We start from the raw sequence: 19,206 nt of genomic DNA on the forward strand, positions 1-19,206 counted from the left end.
CGATAGCTGAGAAATTTGTGTAGCTTCTTATTTTTCCAAGTCATGCTGAAAGCAAATAAAAAACACTGTGGTTGTAGAGATTAAACTTCAATCATTTACCCCAGTCTTGTGATTGTGTTTAAAAAGCCAAAACTAAAGAGTAGGCCTAGTGGTGTAATTGACCTGGCATCAACTTTTGGAGCTGACGATTATTGGTTTGAGTCCCATCTGGGTCACTCTACAGTTCTTACAAGTAGGTAAAAGAGTTATATCATTAAGATGAATTTAATTAATGAAAACCTTGAGGTTTTCCAGGATGTGCCAGATGATATCAAGCAGGTTGCACTGTATTTAGAAAATCTTCATCCAACCATATCTCCCAAGTTGCTAGCTGAGTACATGAACAAGAAAACCTGCAAAAGGATGGCCCAGTGGTCTAATGGATAAGGGATCAGCCTTGGGTGCTGAGGATTGTGGGTTTGAGTCCCATCTGGGATACTTTATAGCTAGGATTTAAGACTGGACCCTGAAGCTAGACACAGTTAGCTGCTATCATGCAAGTGTCCTGGCCTTGGTTTGCTGTGTTGTTCGTCAGCTTGCCCCTTGAGAAAAAAGGCTGCTGGAAAACCTGTAAATGGATGTAAAAGTGCATTTCATGTACAGTAGGTTTTCAAATCTGCAGACTGTGTTCTTAGGCCAACCTACAGTGGGGTCAAGTTGTAAATGATGTATGAATTAAACAGAGAACAGGGTCCAAAGAGCACCAGTGGTAGTGGTATCATGTAAGATTCCCATTCTTGTGAACTGGGTTCGATTCCTGGCTGGTGCAACCAACCTAACAATTTTCTTCCTTTTCAGGCCATGTTGAAGGTCCTTACAACATTGGTTGGTATATTGGGTCAGTTAAACCTTAACACGTTAAACCTCCTGAGATTTGCGATCCCGGACAGCAGTAGGTTGTTTGGTCAATAAGAACTGGGAAACTGGCCTTGATTTTTGCAGGGCCCAGATTGTGGCACAGGTTTGTTGCGATCCTTGTCCTGACAGAGCCATATGTAGCAGGTTTCAGTTGCTTCTGGGTCTGGATATGCAGTATGTAAGCAAAAGTCTTTGCTATATGCAGTGTAGATCTGAAGAAAACCATGCCAAGGGAGTGAAATACCCTATGAATTGGACAGGAATGAGCTTTCTTTGCTTCAACCCTAAACCATAGGCCCAGTGGCCTAATGGATAAGGCATCAGCCTTCGGAGCTGAGGATTGTGGGTTCGAGTCCCATCTGGGTCACTTTATAGCAAGGATTTAAGACTGGACCCTGAAGCTTCAGAGGAATTGCCATCCTACCCTAAGTGCAGGACGTAGTTAGCTGCTATCATGCAACTGTCCTGGCCTTGATTTGCTGTGTTGTTCGTCAGCTTGCCTCTTGAGAAAAAAGCCTGTCGGATTGTTACCTGGGGTAAATGTAGCTAAATTTCTTTGTTCTTACAAGTAGCTAGCAGAGTCATATCATTAAGTTATATTCAGTTAATGAAAACCTTGAGGTTTTCCAGGATGTGCCAGATGATGTCAAGCAGGTTGCAGTGTATTTAGAAAATCTTCATCCAACCAATCCCCCAAGTTGCTAGCTGAGTACATGAACAAGAAATCCTGTAAATGGATGTAAAAGTGCATTTCATGTACTGTAGGTTTTCAAATCTGCAGACTGCGTTCTTAGGCCAACCTACAGTGGGGTCAAGTTGTAAATGATGTATGAATTAAACAGAGAACAGGGCCCAAGAAGCACCAGTGGTGTAGTGGTATCATGCAAGATTCCCATTCTTGCGAACCGGGTTCGATTCCCAGCTGTTGCAACAACCCTAACAATTTTCTTCCTTTTCAGGCCATGTTGAAGGTCCTTACAACATTGGTTGGTATATCGGGTCAGTTGAAAACTTAGAACGGGACTTACTGTCACACGTTTAACCTCCTGAGATTTGCGCTCCGGGACAGCAGTAGGTTGTTTGGTCAATAAGAACTGGGAAACTGGCCATGATTTTTGCAAGGCCCAGATTGTGGCACAGGTTTGTTGCGATCCTTGTCCTGACAGAGCCATATGTAGCAGGTTTCAGTTGCTTCTGGGTCTGGATATACAGTATGTGAGCAAAAGTCTTTGCAATATGCAGTGTAGATCTGAAGGAAACCATGCCAAGGGAGTGAAATACCCTATGATTTGGACAGGAATGAGCTTTCTTTTCTTCATGGTGTAAAAAAAGCGCCAGTCATCTGTTCTCCTGAAGTGTGGCAAAGGACTCTCTAGCTGAGACATTTGTGTTGCTTCTTATTTTTGCAGGACATGCTAGAGGAAGCAAATAAAAAACACTGTGGTTGTAGAGAATCAACTTGAATCAATTACCCAAGGCTTGTGTTTGTTTTCATTTAAACTCATTTAAACTAAATTCAAAACTAAAGCATAGGCCCAGTGGCCTAATGGATAAGGCATCAGCCTTCGGAGCTGGGGATTGTGGGTTCGAGTCCCATCTGGGTCACTTTATAGCAAGGATTTAAGACTGGACCCTGAAGCTTCAGAGGAATTGCCATCCTACCCTAAGTGCAGGACGTAGTTAGCTGCTATCATGCAACTGTCCTGGCCTTGATTTGCTGTGTTGCTCGTCAGCTTGCCTCTTGAGAAAAAAGCCTGTCGGATTGTTACCTAGGGTAAATGTAGCTGAATTTCTTTGTTCTTACAAGTAGCTAGCAGAGTCATATCATTAAGTTATATTCAGTTAATGAAAACCTTGAGGTTTTCCAGGATGTGCCAGATGATGTCAAGCAGGTTGCAGTGTATTTAGAAAATCTTCATCCAACCAATCCCCCAAGTTGCTAGCTGAGTACATGAACAAGAAATCCTGTAAATGGATGTAAAAGTGCATTTCATGTACTGTAGGTTTTCAAATCTGCAGACTGCGTTCTTAGGCCAACCTACAGTGGGGTCAAGTTGTAAATGATGTATGAATTAAACAGAGAACAGGGCCCAAGAAGCACCAGTGGTGTAGTGGTATCATGCAAGATTCCCATTCTTGCGAACCGGGTTCGATTCCCGGCTGTTGCAACAACCCTAACAATTTTCTTCCTTTTCAGGCCATGTTGAAGGTCCTTACAACATTGGTTGGTATATCGGGTCAGTTGAAAACTTAGAACGGGACTTACTGTCACACGTTTAACCTCCTGAGATTTGCGCTCCGGGACAGCAGTAGGTTGTTTGGTCAATAAGAACTGGGAAACTGGCCATGATTTTTGCAAGGCCCAGATTGTGGCACAGGTTTGTTGCGATCCTTGTCCTGACAGAGCCATATGTAGCAGGTTTCAGTTGCTTCTGGGTCTGGATATACAGTATGTAAGCAAAAGTCTTTGCTATATGCAGTGTAGATCTGAAGGAAACCATGCCAAGGGAGTGAAATACCCTATGATTTGGACAGGAATGAGCTTTCTTTTCTTCATGGTGTAAAAAAAGAGCCAGTCATCTGTTCTCCTGAAGTGTGGAAAAGGACTCTCTAGCTGAGAAATTTGTGTTGCTTCTTATTTTTGCAGGACATGCTAAAGGAAGCAAATAAAAAACACTGTGGTTGTAGAGAATCAACTTGAATCAATTACCCAAGGCTTGTGTTTGTTTTCATTTAAACTCATTTAAACTAAATTCAAACCTAAACCATAGGCCCAGTGGCCTAATGGATAAGGCATCAGCCTTCGGAGCTGAGGATTGTGGGTTCGAGTCCCATCTGGGTCACTTTATAGCAAGGATTTAAGACTGGACCCTGAAGCTTCAGAGGAATTGCCATCCTACCCTAAGCGCAGGACGCAGTTAGCTGCTATCATGCAAGTGTCCTGGCCTTGATTTGCTGTGTTGTTCGTCAGCTTGCCTCTTGAGAAAAAAGCCTGTCGGATTGTTACCTGGGGTAAATGTAGCTAAATTTCTTTGTTCTTACAAGTAGCTAGAAGAGTCATATCATTAAGTTAAATTCAGTTAATGAAAACCTTGAGGTTTTCCAGGATGTGCCAGATGATGTCAAGCATGTTGCAGTGTATTTAGAAAATCTTCATCCAACCATTCCCCCAAGTTGCTAGCTGAGTACATGAACAAGAAATCCTGTAAATGGATGTAAAAGTGCATTTCACGTACTGTAGGTTTTCAAATCTGCAGACTGCGTTCTTAGGCCAACCTACAGTGGGGTCAAGTTGTAAATGATAAATGAATTAAACAGAGAACAGGGCCCAAGAAGCACCAGTGGTGTAGTGGTATCATGCAAGGTTCCCATTCTTGCGAACCGGGTTCGATTCCCGGCTGGTGTAACGAATCTAACAATTTTCTTCCTTTTCAGGCCATGTTGAAGGTCCTTACAACATTGGTTGGTATATCGGGTCAGTTGAAAACTTAGAACGGGACTTACTGTCACACGGTAAACCTTCTAAGATTTGCGCTTCGGGACAGCAGTAGGTTGTTTGGTCAATAAGAACTGGGAAACTGGCCTTGATTTTTGCAGGGCCCAGATTGTGGCACAGGTTTGTTGCGATCCTTGTCCTGACAGAGCCATATGTAGCAGGTTTCAGTTGCTTCTGGGTCTGGATATACAGTATGTAAGCAAAAGTCTTTGCTATATGCAGTGTAGATCTGAAGGAAACCATGCCAAGGGAGTGAAATACCCTATGATTTGGACAGGAATGAGCTTTCTTTTCTTCATGGTGTAAAAAAAGAGCCAGTCATCTGTTCTCCTGAAGTGTGGAAAAGGACTCTCTAGCTGAGAAATTTGTGTTGCTTCTTATTTTTGCAGGACATGCTAAAGGAAGCAAATAAAAAACACTGTGGTTGTAGAGAATCAACTTGAATCAATTACCCAAGGCTTGTGTTTGTTTTCATTTAAACTCATTTAAACTAAATTCAAACCTAAACCATAGGCCCAGTGGCCTAATGGATAAGGCATCAGCCTTCGGAGCTGAGGATTGTGGGTTCGAGTCCCATCTGGGTCACTTTATAGCAAGGATTTAAGACTGGACCCTGAAGCTTCAGAGGAATTGCCATCCTACCCTAAGCGCAGGACGCAGTTAGCTGCTATCATGCAAGTGTCCTGGCCTTGATTTGCTGTGTTGTTCGTCAGCTTGCCTCTTGAGAAAAAAGCCTGTCGGATTGTTACCTGGGGTAAATGTAGCTAAATTTCTTTGTTCTTACAAGTAGCTAGAAGAGTCATATCATTAAGTTAAATTCAGTTAATGAAAACCTTGAGGTTTTCCAAGATGTGCCAGATGATGTCAAGCAGGTTGCAGTGTATTTAGAAAATCTTTATCCAACCAATCCCCCAAGTTGCTAGTTGAGTACATGAACAAGAAATCCTGTAAATAGTTGTAAAAGTGCATTTCATGTACTGTAGGTTTTCAAATCTGCAGACTGCGTTCTTAGGCCAACCAACAGTGGGGTCAAGTTGTAAATGATGTATGAATTAAACAGAAAACAGGGCCCAAGAAGCACCAATGGTGTAGTGGTATCATGCAAGATTCCCATTCTTGCGAACCGGGTTCGATTCCCGGCTGGTGCAACGAATCTAACAATTTTCTTCCTTTTCAGGCCATGTTGAAGGTCCTTACAACATTGGTTGGTATATCGGGTCAGTTGAAAACTTAGAACGGGACTTACTGTCACACGGTAAACCTCCTAAGATTTGCGCTCCGGGACAGCAGTAGGTTGTTTGGTCAATAAGAACTGGGAAACTGGCCTTGATTTTTGCAGGGCCCAGATTGTGGCACAGGTTTGTTGCGATCCTTGTCCTGACAGAGCCATATGTAGCAGGTTTCAGTTGCTTCTGGGTCTGGATATACAGTATGTAAGCAAAAGTCTTTGCTATATGCAGTGTAGATCTGAAGGAAACCATGCCAAGGGAGTGAAATACCCTATGATTTGGACAGGAATGAGCTTTCTTTGCTTCATGGTGTAAAAAAAGAGCCAGTCATCTGTTCTCCTGAAGTGTGGAAAAGGACTCTCTAGCTGAGAAATTTGTGTTGCTTCTTATTTTTGCAGGACATGCTAAAGGAAGCAAATAAAAAACACTGTGGTTGTAGAGAATCAACTTGAATCAATTACCCAAGGCTTGTGTTTGTTTTCATTTAAACTCATTTAAACTAAATTCAAACCTAAACCATAGGCCCAGTGGCCTAATGGATAAGGCATCAGCCTTCGGAGCTGAGGATTGTGGGTTCGAGTCCCATCTGGGTCACTTTATAGCTAGGATTTAAGACTAGACCCTGAAGCTTCAGAGGAATTGCCATCCTACCCTAAGCGCAGGATGCAGTTAGCTGCTATCATGCAACTGTCCTGGCCTTGATTTGCTGTGTTGTTCGTCAGCTTGCCTCTTGAGAAAAAAGCCTGCCAGATTGTCACCTGGGGTAAATGTAGCTGAACTTCTTTGTTCTTACAAGTAGCTAGCAGAGTCATATCATTAAGTTAAATTCAGTTAATGAAAACCTTGAGGTTTTCCAGGATGTGCCAGATGATGTCAAGCAGGTTGCAGTGTATTTAGAAAATCTTTATCCAACCAATCCCCCAAGTTGCTAGTTGAGTACATGAACAAGAAATCCTGTAAATAGTTGTAAAAGTGCATTTCATGTACTGTAGGTTTTCAAATCTGCAGACTGCGTTCTTAGGCCAACCTACAGTGGGGTCAAGTTGTAAATGATGTATGAATTAAACAGAAAACAGGGCCCAAGACGCACCAGTGGTGTAGTGGTATCATGCAAGATTCCCATTCTTGCGAACCGGGTTCAATTCCCGGCTGGTGCAACAAATCTAACAATTTTCTTCCTTTTCAGGCCATGTTGAAGGTCCTTACAACATTGGTTGGTATATCGGGTCAGTTGAAAACTTAGAACGGGACTTACTGTCACACGGTAAACCTCCTAAGATTTGCGCTTCGGGACAGCAGTAGGTTGTTTGGTCAATAAGAACTGGGAAACTGGCCTTGATTTTTGCAGGGCCCAGATTGTGGCACAGGTTTGTTGCGATCCTTGTCCTGACAGAGCCATATGTAGCAGGTTTCAGTTGCTTCTGGGTCTGGATATACAGTATGTAAGCAAAAGTCTTTGCTATATGCAGTGTAGATCTGAAGGAAACCATGCCAAGGGAGTGAAATACCCTATGATTTGGACAGGAATGAGCTTTCTTTTCTTCATGGTGTAAAAAAAAAGCCAGTCATCTGTTCTCCTGAAGTGTGGAAAAGGACTCTCTAGCTGAGAAATTTGTGTTGCTTTTTATTTTTGCAGGACATGCTAAAGGAAGCAAATAAAAAACACTGTGGTTGTAGAGAATCAACTTGAATCAATTACCCAAGGCTTGTGTTTGTTTTCATTTAAACTCATTTAAACTAAATTCAAACCTAAACCATAGGCCCAGTGGCCTAATGGATAAGGCATCAGCCTTCGGAGCTGAGGATTGTGGGTTCGAGTCCCATCTGGGTCACTTTATAGCAAGGATTTAAGACTGGACCCTGAAGCTTCAGAGGAATTGCCATCCTACCCTAAGCGCAGGACGCAATTAGCTGCTATCATGCAAGTGTCCTGGCCTCGATTTGCTGTGTTGTTCGTCAGCTTGCCTCTTGAGAAAAAAGCCTGTCGGATTGTTACCTGGGGTAAATGTAGCTGAACTTCTTTGTTCTTACAAGTAGCTAGCAGAGTCATATCATTAAGTTGAATTCAGTTAATGAAAACCTTGAGGTTTTCCAGGATGTGCCAGATGATGTCAAGCAGGTTGCAGTGTATTTAGAAAATCTTTATCCAACCAATCCCCCAAGTTGCTAGTTGAGTACATGAACAAGAAATCCTGTAAATGGATGTAAAAGTGCATTTCATGTACTGTAGGTTTTCAAATCTGCAGACTGCGTTCTTAGGCCAACCTACAGTGGGGTCAAGTTGTAATTGATGTATGAATTAAACAGAGAACAGGGCCCAAGAAGCACCAGTGGTGTAGTGGTATCATGCAAGATTCCCATTCTTGCGAACCGGGTTCGATTCCCGGCTGGTGCAACCCACCTAACAATTTTCTTCCTTTTCAGGCCATGTTGAAGGTCCTTACAACATTGGTTGGTATATCGGGTCAGTTGAAAACTTAGAACGGGACTTACTGTCACACGGTAAACCTCCTAAGATTTGCGCTCCGGGACAGCAGTAGGTTGTTTGGTCAATAAGAACTGGGAAACTGGCCTTGATTTTTGCAGGGCCCAGATTGTGGCACAGGTTTGTTGCGATCCTTGTCCTGACAGAGCCATATGTAGCAGGTTTCAGTTGCTTCTGGGTCTGGATATACAGTATGTAAGCAAAAGTCTTTGCTATATGCAGTGTAGATCTGAAGGAAACCATGCCAAGGGAGTGAAATACCCTATGATTTGGACAGGAATGAGCTTTCTTTTCTTCATGGTGTAAAAAAAAAGCCAGTCATCTGTTCTCCTGAAGTGTGGAAAAGGACTCTCTAGCTGAGAAATTTGTGTTGCTTCTTATTTTTGCAGGACATGCTAAAGGAAGCAAATAAAAAACACTGTGGTTGTAGAGAATCAACTTGAATCAATTACCCAAGGCTTGTGTTTGTTTTCATTTAAACTCATTTAAACTAAATTCAAACCTAAACCATAGGCCCAGTGGCCTAATGGATAAGGCATCAGCCTTCGGAGCTGAGGATTGTGGGTTCGAGTCCCATCTGGGTCACTTTATAGCAAGGATTTAAGACTGGACCCTGAAGCTTCAGAGGAATTGCCATCCTACCCTAAGCGCAGGACGCAGTTAGCTGCTATCATGCAAGTGTCCTGGCCTTGATTTGCTGTGTTGTTCGTCAGCTTGCCTCTTGAGAAAAAAGCCTGTCGGATTGTTACCTGGGGTAAATGTAGCTAAATTTCTTTGTTCTTACAAGTAGCTAGAAGAGTCATATCATTAAGTTAAATTCAGTTAATGAAAACCTTGAGGTTTTCCAAGATGTGCCAGATGATGTCAAGCAGGTTGCAGTGTATTTAGAAAATCTTCATCCAACCAATCCCCCAAGTTGCTAGTTGAGTACATGAACAAGAAATCCTGTAAATAGTTGTAAAAGTGCATTTCATGTACTGTAGGTTTTCAAATCTGCAGACTGCGTTCTTAGGCCAACCTACAGTGGGGTCAAGTTGTAAATGATGTATGAATTAAACAGAAAACAGGGCCCAAGAAGCACCAGTGGTGTAGTGGTGTCATGCAAGATTCCCATTCTTGCGAACCGGGTTCAATTCCCGGCTGGTGCAACGAATCTAACAATTTTCTTCCTTTTCAGGCCATGTTGAAGGTCCTTACAACATTGGTTGGTATATCGGGTCAGTTGAAAACTTAGAACGGGACTTACTGTCACACGGTAAACCTCCTAAGATTTGCGCTTCGGGACAGCAGTAGGTTGTTTGGTCAATAAGAACTGGGAAACTGGCCTTGATTTTTGCAGGGCCCAGATTGTGGCACAGGTTTGTTGCGATCCTTGTCCTGACAGAGCCATATGTAGCAGGTTTCAGTTGCTTCTGGGTCTGGATATACAGTATGTAAGCAAAAGTCTTTGCTATATGCAGTGTAGATCTGAAGGAAACCATGCCAAGGGAGTGAAATACCCTATGATTTGGACAGGAATGAGCTTTCTTTTCTTCATGGTGTAAAAAAAAAGCCAGTCATCTGTTCTCCTGAAGTGTGGAAAAGGACTCTCTAGCTGAGAAATTTGTGTTGCTTCTTATTTTTGCAGGACATGCTAAAGGAAGCAAATAAAAAACACTGTGGTTGTAGAGAATCAACTTGAATCAATTACCCAAGGCTTGTGTTTGTTTTCATTTAAACTCATTTAAACTAAATTCAAACCTAAACCATAGGCCCAGTGGCCTAATGGATAAGGCATCAGCCTTCGGAGCTGAGGATTGTGGGTTCGAGTCCCATCTGGGTCACTTTATAGCAAGGATTTAAGACTGGACCCTGAAGCTTCAGAGGAATTGCCATCCTACCCTAAGCGCAGGACGCAATTAGCTGCTATCATGCAAGTGTCCTGGCCTCGATTTGCTGTGTTGTTCGTCAGCTTGCCTCTTGAGAAAAAAGCCTGTCGGATTGTTACCTGGGGTAAATGTAGCTGAACTTCTTTGTTCTTACAAGTAGCTAGCAGAGTCATATCATTAAGTTGAATTCAGTTAATGAAAACCTTGAGGTTTTCCAGGATGTGCCAGATGATGTCAAGCAGGTTGCAGTGTATTTAGAAAATCTTTATCCAACCAATCCCCCAAGTTGCTAGTTGAGTACATGAACAAGAAATCCTGTAAATGGATGTAAAAGTGCATTTCATGTACTGTAGGTTTTCAAATCTGCAGACTGCGTTCTTAGGCCAACCTACAGTGGGGTCAAGTTGTAAATGATGTATGAATTAAACAGAGACCAGGGCCCAAGAAGCACCAGTGGTGTAGTGGTATCATGCAAGATTCCCATTCTTGCGAACCGGGTTCGATTCCCGGCTGGTGCAACCCACCTAACAATTTTCTTCCTTTTCAGGCCATGTTGAAGGTCCTTACAACATTGGTTGGTATATCGGGTCAGTTGAAAACTTAGAACGGGACTTACTGTCACACGGTAAACCTCCTAAGATTTGCGCTCCGGGACAGCAGTAGGTTGTTTGGTCAATAAGAACTGGGAAACTGGCCTTGATTTTTGCAGGGCCCAGATTGTGGCACAGGTTTGTTGCGATCCTTGTCCTGACAGAGCCATATGTAGCAGGTTTCAGTTGCTTCTGGGTCTGGATATACAGTATGTAAGCAAAAGTCTTTGCTATATGCAGTGTAGATCTAAAGGAAACCATGCCAAGGGAGTGAAATACCCTATGATTTGGACAGGAATGAGCTTTCTTTTCTTCATGGTGTAAAAAAAAAGCCAGTCATCTGTTCTCCTGAAGTGTGGAAAAGGACTCTCTAGCTGAGAAATTTGTGTTGCTTCTTATTTTTGCAGGACATGCTAAAGGAAGCAAATAAAAAACACTGTGGTTGTAGAGAATCAACTTGAATCAATTACCCAAGGCTTGTGTTTGTTTTCATTTAAACTCATTTAAACTAAATTCAAACCTAAACCATAGGCCCAGTGGCCTAATGGATAAGGCATCAGCCTTCGGAGCTGAGGATTGTGGGTTCGAGTCCCATCTGGGTCACTTTATAGCAAGGATTTAAGACTGGACCCTGAAGCTTCAGAGGAATTGCCATCCTACCCTAAGCGCAGGACGCAGTTAGCTGCTATCATGCAAGTGTCCTGGCCTTGATTTGCTGTGTTGTTCGTCAGCTTGCCTCTTGAGAAAAAAGCCTGTCGGATTGTTACCTGGGGTAAATGTAGCTAAATTTCTTTGTTCTTACAAGTAGCTAGAAGAGTCATATCATTAAGTTAAATTCAGTTAATGAAAACCTTGAGGTTTTCCAGGATGTGCCAGATGATGTCAAGCAGGTTGCAGTGTATTTAGAAAATCTTCATCCAACCAATCCCCCAAGTTGCTAGTTGAGTACATGAACAAGAAATCCTGTAAATAGTTGTAAAAGTGCATTTCATGTACTGTAGGTTTTCAAATCTGCAGACTGCGTTCTTAGGCCAACCTACAGTGGGGTCAAGTTGTAAATGATGTATGAATTAAACAGAAAACAGGGCCCAAGAAGCACCAGTGGTGTAGTGGTATCATGCAAGATTCCCATTCTTGCGAACCGGGTTCAATTCCCGGCTGGTGCAACCCACCTAACAATTTTCTTCCTTTTCAGGCCATGTTGAAGGTCCTTACAACATTGGTTGGTATATCGGGTCAGTTGAAAACTTAGAACGGGACTTACTGTCACACGGTAAACCTCCTAAGATTTGCGCTTCGGGACAGCAGTAGGTTGTTTGGTCAATAAGAACTGGGAAACTGGCCTTGATTTTTGCAGGGCCCAGATTGTGGCACAGGTTTGTTGCGATCCTTGTCCTGACAGAGCCATATGTAGCAGGTTTCAGTTGCTTCTGGGTCTGGATATACAGTATGTAAGCAAAAGTCTTTGCTATATGCAGTGTAGATCTGAAGGAAACCATGCCAAGGGAGTGAAATACCCTATGATTTGGACAGGAATGAGCTTTCTTTTCTTCATGGTGTAAAAAAAAAGCCAGTCATCTGTTCTCCTGAAGTGTGGAAAAGGACTCTCTAGCTGAGAAATTTGTGTTGCTTCTTATTTTTGCAGGACATGCTAAAGGAAGCAAATAAAAAACACTGTGGTTGTAGAGAATCAACTTGAATCAATTACCCAAGGCTTGTGTTTGTTTTCATTTAAACTCATTTAAACTAAATTCAAACCTAAACCATAGGCCCAGTGGCCTAATGGATAAGGCATCAGCCTTCGGAGCTGAGGATTGTGGGTTCGAGTCCCATCTGGGTCACTTTATAGCAAGGATTTAAGACTGGACCCTGAAGCTTCAGAGGAATTGCCATCCTACCCTAAGCGCAGGACGCAATTAGCTGCTATCATGCAAGTGTCCTGGCCTCGATTTGCTGTGTTGTTCGTCAGCTTGCCTCTTGAGAAAAAAGCCTGTCGGATTGTTACCTGGGGTAAATGTAGCTGAACTTCTTTGTTCTTACAAGTAGCTAGCAGAGTCATATCATTAAGTTGAATTCAGTTAATGAAAACCTTGAGGTTTTCCAGGATGTGCCAGATGATGTCAAGCAGGTTGCAGTGTATTTAGAAAATCTTTATCCAACCAATCCCCCAAGTTGCTAGTTGAGTACATGAACAAGAAATCCTGTAAATGGATGTAAAAGTGCATTTCATGTACTGTAGGTTTTCAAATCTGCAGACTGCGTTCTTAGGCCAACCTACAGTGGGGTCAAGTTGTAAATGATGTATGAATTAAACAGAGACCAGGGCCCAAGAAGCACCAGTGGTGTAGTGGTATCATGCAAGATTCCCATTCTTGCGAACCGGGTTCGATTCCCGGCTGGTGCAACCCACCTAACAATTTTCTTCCTTTTCAGGCCATGTTGAAGGTCCTTACAACATTGGTTGGTATATCGGGTCAGTTGAAAACTTAGAACGGGACTTACTGTCACACGGTAAACCTCCTAAGATTTGCGCTCCGGGACAGCAGTAGGTTGTTTGGTCAATAAGAACTGGGAAACTGGCCTTGATTTTTGCAGGGCCCAGATTGTGGCACAGGTTTGTTGCGATCCTTGTCCTGACAGAGCCATATGTAGCAGGTTTCAGTTGCTTCTGGGTCTGGATATACAGTATGTAAGCAAAAGTCTTTGCTATATGCAGTGTAAATCTGAAGGAAACCATGCCAAGGGAGTGAAATACCCTATGATTTGGACAGGAATGAGCTTTCTTTTCTTCATGGTGTAAAAAAAAAGCCAGTCATCTGTTCTCCTGAAGTGTGGAAAAGGACTCTCTAGCTGAGAAATTTGTGTTGCTTCTTATTTTTGCAGGACATGCTAAAGGAAGCAAATAAAAAACACTGTGGTTGTAGAGAATCAACTTGAATCAATTACCCAAGGCTTGTGTTTGTTTTCATTTAAACTCATTTAAACTAAATTCAAACCTAAACCATAGGCCCAGTGGCCTAATGGATAAGGCATCAGCCTTCGGAGCTGAGGATTGTGGGTTCGAGTCCCATCTGGGTCACTTTATAGCAAGGATTTAAGACTGGACCCTGAAGCTTCAGAGGAATTGCCATCCTACCCTAAGCGCAGGACGCAGTTAGCTGCTATCATGCAAGTGTCCTGGCCTTGATTTGCTGTGTTGTTCTTCAGCTTGCCTCTTGAGAAAAAAGCCTGTCGGATTGTTACCTGGGGTAAATGTAGCTAAATTTCTTTGTTCTTACAAGTAGCTAGAAGAGTCATATCATTAAGTTAAATTCAGTTAATGAAAACCTTGAGGTTTTCCAAGATGTGCCAGATGATGTCAAGCAGGTTGCAGTGTATTTAGAAAATCTTCATCCAACCAATCCCCCAAGTTGCTAGTTGAGTACATGAACAAGAAATCCTGTAAATAGTTGTAAAAGTGCATTTCATGTACTGTAGGTTTTCAAATCTGCAGACTGCGTTCTTAGGCCAACCTACAGTGGGGTCAAGTTGTAAATGATGTATGAATTAAACAGAGAAGAGGGCCCAAGAAGCACCAGTGGTGTAGTGGTATCATGCAAGATTCCCATTCTTGCGAACCGGGTTCGATTCCCGGCTGGTGCAACCCACCTAACAATTTTCTTCCTTTTCAGGCCATGTTGAAGGTCCTTACAACATTGGTTGGTATATCGGGTCAGTTGAAAACTTAGAACGGGACTTACTGTCACACGGTAAACCTCCTAAGATTTGCGCTCCGGGACAGCAGTAGGTTGTTTGGTCAATAAGAACTGGGAAACTGGCCTTGATTTTTGCAGGGCCCAGATTGTGGCACAGGTTTGTTGCGATCCTTGTCCTGACAGAGCCATATGTAGCAGGTTTCAGTTGCTTCTGGGTCTGGATATACAGTATGTAAGCAAAAGTCTTTGCTATATGCAGTGTAGATCTGAAGGAAACCATGCCAAGGGAGTGAAATACCCTATGATTTGGACAGGAATGAGCTTTCTTTTCTTCATGGTGTAAAAAAAAAGCCAGTCATCTGTTCTCCTGAAGTGTGGAAAAGGACTCTCTAGCTGAGAAATTTGTGTTGCTTCTTATTTTTGCAGGACATGCTAAAGGAAGCAAATAAAAAACACTGTGGTTGTAGAGAATCAACTTGAATCAATTACCCAAGGCTTGTGTTTGTTTTCATTTAAACTCATTTAAACTAAATTCAAACCTAACCCATAGGCCCAGTGGCCTAATGGATAAGGCATCAGCCTTCGGAGCTGAGGATTGTGGGTTCGAGTCCCATCTGGGTCACTTTATAGCTAGGATTTAAGACTAGACCCTGAAGCTTCAGAGGAATTGCCATCCTACCCTAAGCGCAGGATGCAGTTAGCTGCTATCATGCAACTGTCCTGGCCTTGATTTGCTGTGTTGTTCGTCAGCTTGCCTCTTGAGAAAAAAGCCTGCCAGATTGTCACCTGGGGTAAATGTAGCTGAACTTCTTTGTTCTTACAAGTAGCTAGCAGAGTCATATCATTAAGTTAAATTCAGTTAATGAAAACCTTGAGGTTTTCCAGGATGTGCCAGATGATGTCAAGCATGTTGCAGTGTATTTAGAAAATCTTCATCCAACCATTCCCCCAAGTTGCTAGCTGAGTACATGAACAAGAAATCCTGTAAATGGATGTAAAAGTGCATTTCACGTACTGTAGGTTTTCAAATCTGCAGACTGCGTTCTTAGGCCAACCTACAGTGGGGTCAAGTTGTAAATGATGTATGAATTAAACAGAGAACAGGGCCCAAGAAGCACCAGTGGTGTAGTGGTATCATGCAAGGTTCCCATTCTTGCGAACCGAGTTCGATTCCCGGCTGGTGTAACGAATCTAACAATTTTCTTCCTTTTCAGGCCATGTTGAAGGTCCTTACAACATTGGTTGGTATATCGGGTCAGTTGAAAACTTAGAACGGGACTTACTGTCACACGGTAAACCTCCTAAGATTTGCGCTTCGGGACAGCAGTAGGTTGTTTGGTCAATAAGAACTGGGAAACTGGCCTTGATTTTTGCAGGGCCCAGATTGTGGCACAGGTTTGTTGCGATCCTTGTCCTGACAGAGCCATATGTAGCAGGTTTCAGTTGCTTCTGGGTCTGGATATACAGTATGTAAGCAAAAGTCTTTGCTATATGCAGTGTAGATCTGAAGGAAACCATGCCAAGGGAGTGAAATACCCTATGATTTGGACAGGAATGAGCTTTCTTTTCTTCATGGTGTAAAAAAAAAGCCAGTCATCTGTTCTCCTGAAGTGTGGAAAAGGACTCTCTAGCTGAGAAATTTGTGTTGCTTCTTATTTTTGCAGGACATGCTAAAGGAAGCAAATAAAAAACACTGTGGTTGTAGAGAATCAACTTGAATCAATTACCCAAGGCTTGTGTTTGTTTTCATTTAAACTCATTTAAACTAAATTTAAACCTAAACCATAGGCCCAGTGGCCTAATGGATAAGGCATCAGCCTTCGGAGCTGAGGATTGTGGGTTTGAGTCCCATCTGGGTCACTTTATAGCAAGGATTTAAGACTGGACCCTGAAGCTTCAGAGGAATTGCCATCCTACCCTAAGCGCAGGACGCAATTAGCTGCTATCATGCAAGTGTCCTGGCCTTGATTTGCTGTGTTGTTCGTCAGCTTGCCTCTTGAGCAAAGAGCCTGCCGGATTGGTACCTGGGGTAAATGTAGCTGAACTTCTTTGTTCTTACAAGTAGCTAGCAGAGTCATATCCTTAAGTTGAATTCAGTTAATGAAAACCTTGAGGTTTTCCAGGATGTGCCAGATGATGTCAAGCAGGTTGCAGTGTATTTAGAAAATCTTTATCCAACCAATCCCCCAAGTTGCTAGTTGAGTACATGAACAAGAAATCCTGTAAATGGATGTAAAAGTGCATTTCATGTACTGTAGGTTTTCAAATCTGCAGACTGCGTTCTTAGGCCAACCTACAGTGGGGTCAAGTTGTAAATGATGTATGAATTAAACAGAGACCAGGGCCCAAGAAGCACCAGTGGTGTAGTGGTATCATGCAAGATTCCCATTCTTGCGAACCGGGTTCGATTCCTGGCTGGTGCAACCCACCTAACAATTTTCTTCCTTTTCAGGCCATGTTGAAGGTCCTTACAACATTGGTTGGTATATCGGGTCAGTTGAAAACTTAGAACGGGACTTACTGTCACACGGTAAACCTCCTAAGATTTGCGCTCCGGGACAGCAGTAGGTTGTTTGGTCAATAAGAACTGGGAAACTGGCCTTGATTTTTGCAGGGCCCAGATTGTGGCACAGGTTTGTTGCGATCCTTGTCCTGACAGAGCCATATGTAGCAGGTTTCAGTTGCTTCTGGGTCTGGATATACAGTATGTAAGCAAAAGTCTTTGCTATATGCAGTGTAGATCTGAAGGAAACCATGCCAAGGGAGTGAAATACCCTATGATTTGGACAGGAATGAGCTTTCTTTTCTTCATGGTGTAAAAAAAAAGCCAGTCATCTGTTCTCCTGAAGTGTGGAAAAGGACTCTCTAGCTCAGAAATTTGTGTTGCTTCTTATTTTTGCAGGACATGCTAAAGGAAGCAAATAAAAAACACTGTGGTTGTAGAGAATCAACTTGAATCAATTACCCAAGGCTTGTGTTTGTTTTCATTTAAACTCATTTAAACTAAATTCAAACCTAAACCATAGGCCCAGTGGCCTAATGGATAAGGCATCAGCCTTCGGAGCTGAGGATTGTGGGTTCGAGTCCCATCTGGGTCACTTTATAGCTAGGATTTAAGACTAGACCCTGAAGCTTCAGAGGAATTGCCATCCTACCCTAAGCGCAGGATGCAGTTAGCTGCTATCATGCAACTGTCCTGGCCTTGATTTGCTGTGTTGTTCGTCAGCTTGCCTCTTGAGAAAAAAGCCTGCCAGATTGTCACCTGGGGTAAATGTAGCTGAACTTCTTTGTTCTTACAAGTAGCTAGCAGAGTCATATCATTAAGTTAAATTCAGTTAATGAAAACCTTGAGGTTTTCCAGGATGTGCCAGATGATGTCAAGCAGGTTGCAGTGTATTTAGAAAATCTTTATCCAACCAATCCCCCAAGTTGCTAGTTGAGTACATGAACAAGAAATCCTGTAAATAGTTGTAAAAGTGCATTTCATGTACTGTAGGTTTTCAAATCTGCAGACTGCGTTCTTAGGCCAACCTACAGTGGGGTCAAGTTGTAAATGATGTATGAATTAAACAGAAAACAGGGCCCAAGAAGCACCAGTGGTGTAGTGGTATCATGCAAGATTCCCATTCTTGCGAACCGGGTTTGATTCCCGGCTGGTGCAACGAATCTAACAATTTTCTTCCTTTTCAGGCCATGTTGAAGGTCCTTACAACATTGGTTGGTATATCGGGTCAGTTGAAAACTTAGAACGGGACTTACTGTCACATGGTAAACCTCCTAAGATTTGCGCTTCGGGACAGCAGTAGGTTGTTTGGTCAATAAGAACTGGGAAACTGGCCTTGATTTTTGCAGGGCCCAGATTGTGGCACAGGTTTGTTGCGATCCTTGTCCTGACAGAGCCATATGTAGCAGGTTTCAGTTGCTTCTGGGTCTGGATATGCAGTATGTAAGCAAAAGTCTTTGCTATATGCAGTGTAGATCTGAAGAAAACCATGCCAAGGGAGTGAAATACCCTATGATTTGGACAGGAATGAGCTTTCTTTGCTTCATGGTGTAAAAAAAGAGCCAGTCATCTGTTCTCCTGAAGTGTGGAAAAGGACTCTCTAGCTCAGAAATTTGTGTTGCTTCTTATTTTTGCAGGACATGCTAGAGGAAGCAAATAAAAAACACTGTGGTTGTAGAGAATCAACTTGAATCAATTACCCAATTCTTGTGTTTGTTTTCATTTAAACTTATTTAAACTAAATTCAAACCTAAACCATAGGCCCAGTGGCCTAATGGATAAGGCATCAGCCTTCGGAGCTGAGGATTGTGGGTTCGAGTCCCATCTGGGTCACTTTATAGCTAGGATTTAAGACTAGACCCTGAAGCTTCAGAAGAATTGCCATCCTACCCTAAGCGCAGGACGCAGTTAGCTGCTATCATGCAAGTGTCCTGGCCTTGATTTGCTGTGTTGTTCGTCAGCTTGCCTCTTGAGAAAAAAGCCTGTCGGATTGTTACCTGGGGTAAATGTAGCTGAATTTCTTTGTTCTTACAAGTAGCTAGCAGAGTCATATCATTAAGTTAAATTCAGTTAATGAAAACCTTGAGGTTTTCCAAGATGTGCCAGATGATGTCAAGCAGGTTGCAGTGTATTTAGAAAATCTTTATCCAACCAATCCCCCAAGTTGCTAGTTGAGTACATGAACAAGAAATCCTGTAAATGGATGTAAAAGTGCATTTCATGTACTGTAGGTTTTCAAATCTGCAGACTGCGTTCTTAGGCCAACCTACAGTGGGGTCAAGTTGTAATTGATGTATGAATTAAACAGAGAACAGGGCCCAAGAAGCACCAGTGGTGTAGTGGTATCATGCAAGATTCCCATTCTTGCGAACCGGGTTCGATTCCCGGCTGGTGCAACCCACCTAACAATTTTCTTCCTTTTCAGGCCATGTTGAAGGTCCTT

The 19,206-nt window shown here is 42.6% G+C and overlaps 28 non-coding genes across 28 annotated transcripts; all 28 read left to right on the forward strand.

The window, feature by feature from the left end:
* Positions 1 to 1,191: 1,191 nt before the first annotated feature.
* trnar-ucg (transfer RNA arginine (anticodon UCG)) lies at positions 1,192 to 1,264 on the forward strand. Its single transcript has one exon. It is a non-coding gene; the product is annotated as a tRNA-Arg (tRNA).
* Positions 1,265 to 2,429: 1,165 nt separating this feature from the next.
* On the forward strand, positions 2,430 to 2,502 carry trnar-ucg (transfer RNA arginine (anticodon UCG)). The gene has a single exon. It is a non-coding gene; the product is annotated as a tRNA-Arg (tRNA).
* Positions 2,503 to 2,994: 492 nt separating this feature from the next.
* Positions 2,995 to 3,065, forward strand: trnag-ccc (transfer RNA glycine (anticodon CCC)). Its single transcript has one exon. It is a non-coding gene; the product is annotated as a tRNA-Gly (tRNA).
* Positions 3,066 to 3,667: 602 nt separating this feature from the next.
* Positions 3,668 to 3,740, forward strand: trnar-ucg (transfer RNA arginine (anticodon UCG)). The gene has a single exon. It is a non-coding gene; the product is annotated as a tRNA-Arg (tRNA).
* Positions 3,741 to 4,232: 492 nt separating this feature from the next.
* trnag-ccc (transfer RNA glycine (anticodon CCC)) lies at positions 4,233 to 4,303 on the forward strand. Its single transcript has one exon. It is a non-coding gene; the product is annotated as a tRNA-Gly (tRNA).
* A 602-nt stretch (positions 4,304 to 4,905) lies between these two features.
* On the forward strand, positions 4,906 to 4,978 carry trnar-ucg (transfer RNA arginine (anticodon UCG)). The gene has a single exon. It is a non-coding gene; the product is annotated as a tRNA-Arg (tRNA).
* A 492-nt stretch (positions 4,979 to 5,470) lies between these two features.
* Positions 5,471 to 5,541, forward strand: trnag-ccc (transfer RNA glycine (anticodon CCC)). The gene has a single exon. It is a non-coding gene; the product is annotated as a tRNA-Gly (tRNA).
* Positions 5,542 to 6,143: 602 nt separating this feature from the next.
* Positions 6,144 to 6,216, forward strand: trnar-ucg (transfer RNA arginine (anticodon UCG)). The gene has a single exon. It is a non-coding gene; the product is annotated as a tRNA-Arg (tRNA).
* A 492-nt stretch (positions 6,217 to 6,708) lies between these two features.
* trnag-ccc (transfer RNA glycine (anticodon CCC)) lies at positions 6,709 to 6,779 on the forward strand. The gene has a single exon. It is a non-coding gene; the product is annotated as a tRNA-Gly (tRNA).
* Positions 6,780 to 7,381: 602 nt separating this feature from the next.
* trnar-ucg (transfer RNA arginine (anticodon UCG)) lies at positions 7,382 to 7,454 on the forward strand. The gene has a single exon. It is a non-coding gene; the product is annotated as a tRNA-Arg (tRNA).
* A 492-nt stretch (positions 7,455 to 7,946) lies between these two features.
* On the forward strand, positions 7,947 to 8,017 carry trnag-ccc (transfer RNA glycine (anticodon CCC)). The gene has a single exon. It is a non-coding gene; the product is annotated as a tRNA-Gly (tRNA).
* Positions 8,018 to 8,619: 602 nt separating this feature from the next.
* trnar-ucg (transfer RNA arginine (anticodon UCG)) lies at positions 8,620 to 8,692 on the forward strand. Its single transcript has one exon. It is a non-coding gene; the product is annotated as a tRNA-Arg (tRNA).
* A 492-nt stretch (positions 8,693 to 9,184) lies between these two features.
* trnag-ccc (transfer RNA glycine (anticodon CCC)) lies at positions 9,185 to 9,255 on the forward strand. The gene has a single exon. It is a non-coding gene; the product is annotated as a tRNA-Gly (tRNA).
* A 602-nt stretch (positions 9,256 to 9,857) lies between these two features.
* trnar-ucg (transfer RNA arginine (anticodon UCG)) lies at positions 9,858 to 9,930 on the forward strand. The gene has a single exon. It is a non-coding gene; the product is annotated as a tRNA-Arg (tRNA).
* A 492-nt stretch (positions 9,931 to 10,422) lies between these two features.
* On the forward strand, positions 10,423 to 10,493 carry trnag-ccc (transfer RNA glycine (anticodon CCC)). Its single transcript has one exon. It is a non-coding gene; the product is annotated as a tRNA-Gly (tRNA).
* A 602-nt stretch (positions 10,494 to 11,095) lies between these two features.
* trnar-ucg (transfer RNA arginine (anticodon UCG)) lies at positions 11,096 to 11,168 on the forward strand. Its single transcript has one exon. It is a non-coding gene; the product is annotated as a tRNA-Arg (tRNA).
* Positions 11,169 to 11,660: 492 nt separating this feature from the next.
* trnag-ccc (transfer RNA glycine (anticodon CCC)) lies at positions 11,661 to 11,731 on the forward strand. The gene has a single exon. It is a non-coding gene; the product is annotated as a tRNA-Gly (tRNA).
* Positions 11,732 to 12,333: 602 nt separating this feature from the next.
* On the forward strand, positions 12,334 to 12,406 carry trnar-ucg (transfer RNA arginine (anticodon UCG)). The gene has a single exon. It is a non-coding gene; the product is annotated as a tRNA-Arg (tRNA).
* Positions 12,407 to 12,898: 492 nt separating this feature from the next.
* Positions 12,899 to 12,969, forward strand: trnag-ccc (transfer RNA glycine (anticodon CCC)). The gene has a single exon. It is a non-coding gene; the product is annotated as a tRNA-Gly (tRNA).
* Positions 12,970 to 13,571: 602 nt separating this feature from the next.
* trnar-ucg (transfer RNA arginine (anticodon UCG)) lies at positions 13,572 to 13,644 on the forward strand. Its single transcript has one exon. It is a non-coding gene; the product is annotated as a tRNA-Arg (tRNA).
* A 492-nt stretch (positions 13,645 to 14,136) lies between these two features.
* trnag-ccc (transfer RNA glycine (anticodon CCC)) lies at positions 14,137 to 14,207 on the forward strand. Its single transcript has one exon. It is a non-coding gene; the product is annotated as a tRNA-Gly (tRNA).
* A 602-nt stretch (positions 14,208 to 14,809) lies between these two features.
* trnar-ucg (transfer RNA arginine (anticodon UCG)) lies at positions 14,810 to 14,882 on the forward strand. Its single transcript has one exon. It is a non-coding gene; the product is annotated as a tRNA-Arg (tRNA).
* A 1,165-nt stretch (positions 14,883 to 16,047) lies between these two features.
* Positions 16,048 to 16,120, forward strand: trnar-ucg (transfer RNA arginine (anticodon UCG)). The gene has a single exon. It is a non-coding gene; the product is annotated as a tRNA-Arg (tRNA).
* Positions 16,121 to 16,612: 492 nt separating this feature from the next.
* On the forward strand, positions 16,613 to 16,683 carry trnag-ccc (transfer RNA glycine (anticodon CCC)). The gene has a single exon. It is a non-coding gene; the product is annotated as a tRNA-Gly (tRNA).
* Positions 16,684 to 17,285: 602 nt separating this feature from the next.
* On the forward strand, positions 17,286 to 17,358 carry trnar-ucg (transfer RNA arginine (anticodon UCG)). Its single transcript has one exon. It is a non-coding gene; the product is annotated as a tRNA-Arg (tRNA).
* Positions 17,359 to 17,850: 492 nt separating this feature from the next.
* trnag-ccc (transfer RNA glycine (anticodon CCC)) lies at positions 17,851 to 17,921 on the forward strand. The gene has a single exon. It is a non-coding gene; the product is annotated as a tRNA-Gly (tRNA).
* Positions 17,922 to 18,523: 602 nt separating this feature from the next.
* Positions 18,524 to 18,596, forward strand: trnar-ucg (transfer RNA arginine (anticodon UCG)). The gene has a single exon. It is a non-coding gene; the product is annotated as a tRNA-Arg (tRNA).
* A 492-nt stretch (positions 18,597 to 19,088) lies between these two features.
* Positions 19,089 to 19,159, forward strand: trnag-ccc (transfer RNA glycine (anticodon CCC)). Its single transcript has one exon. It is a non-coding gene; the product is annotated as a tRNA-Gly (tRNA).
* Positions 19,160 to 19,206: the final 47 nt, after the last annotated feature.

The sequence above is a fragment of the Clarias gariepinus genome, chromosome 9 (assembly GCF_024256425.1).
Source record: "Clarias gariepinus isolate MV-2021 ecotype Netherlands chromosome 9, CGAR_prim_01v2, whole genome shotgun sequence".
NCBI lineage: Eukaryota > Metazoa > Chordata > Actinopteri > Siluriformes > Clariidae > Clarias > Clarias gariepinus.